This window comes from Psammomys obesus, unplaced genomic scaffold, assembly GCF_907164565.1.
Source record: "Psammomys obesus unplaced genomic scaffold, mPsaObe1.curated_primary_1811, whole genome shotgun sequence".
Taxonomy (NCBI): Eukaryota; Metazoa; Chordata; class Mammalia; order Rodentia; family Muridae; genus Psammomys; species Psammomys obesus.
The window spans coordinates 8,092,378-8,093,540 of NW_026596147.1; the positions used below are offsets into that span (position 1 = coordinate 8,092,378).

At 44.1% G+C, this 1,163-nt stretch overlaps 1 pseudogene; it reads left to right on the plus strand.

Annotated features, from left to right (window-relative positions):
- The first annotated feature begins 202 nt into the window (after positions 1 to 202).
- LOC129666505 (high mobility group protein B2-like) lies at positions 203 to 714 on the plus strand (annotated as a pseudogene).
- Positions 715 to 1,163: the final 449 nt, after the last annotated feature.

Genomic DNA, 1,163 nt, shown 5'->3' on the forward strand with positions numbered 1-1,163 from the left:
ACAAGGTGGCTCACAGCCAGCTATGAGATCTGGCGCCCTCTTCTGGTGCGCAAGTGTACGTGCAGACAGAACATTGCATACATAATAAATAAATAAATCTTTAAAATAAAACCCTGAAGCCAGTTCTCGCTGGAGCTTGGGGGTCTGTCTGTCAGGCCTTGAGGGAAGAACTCGCACCAGGTAGACGCAGCTTGCCATCAGCATGGGCAAAGGAGACTGCAACAAGCCGCGGGGCAAGATGTCCTCGTTCGCCTTCTTCGTGCGGATACGCCGGGAGCAGCACCAGAAGAAGCGCCCCGACTCCTCCGTCAGCTTCGCCGAGTCCTCGAGGAAGGGCTCCGAGAGCTGGAGGACCGTGTCTGCAAAGGAAAAAAGTCTCAGCTTGAAGATTTGGCCGAGAGCGGCAAAGCTCGTCATGACAGGGTGATTCACGTTCCTCCCGAAGGGGATAAGAAAAGGAAGAACCTAATGCTCCAAAAAGACCACCGTCCGCCTTCCTGTTTTGCTCTGAACATCGCCCGAAGATCAAAAGTGAGCACCCGGGCCTGTCAATTGGAGATGCTGCATAGAAACTGGGTGAGATAAGTGAAGCAGGAAAGGAGGGTCCTGGTAGGCCAGCGGGCTCAAAGAAGAATGAACCAGAAGATGAGGAGGAGGAGGAGGAGGAGGAGGAGGAAGAAGATGAGGAGATGAGGAGATGAGGAGGAAGAATAAGTGGCCGTCCTAAAATGTGTGTGGAGTGTTTATGTGCTCAGCCAACTATTTTGCTAAGAAGGGGAAATTCAAGAGCAGCTCAACTTTAGCTTCAGTATGAAAACTGTACAGATTTTTGTATAGCTGATGAGATTCTTTGTAGGAAAAAAAAAAATACTTTTTTTTTTTTTTTTTTTTTTAAAAAAAGGAGTTTGTAGCTTTTTCAGGGGCTACAAAGTACAGTTAGGTTTAAAGCTGTTGATGTGGAATGTTCCCAAATATTTAATGGTTTCTTTAATTTCTCATGGTAGCAAAAACAAAATGTCACAGAAATTTGTATTACCAGTAAATTTTTTTAGGATGTTGATTTTTTTTTTAATTTGTAATAAAATAATTTATATTAAAAAAAAAAAAAACAACTTGTTTTTGTTTTGTTTTGAGACCGGGTTTCTCAGTGTAGCCTTGGCTGA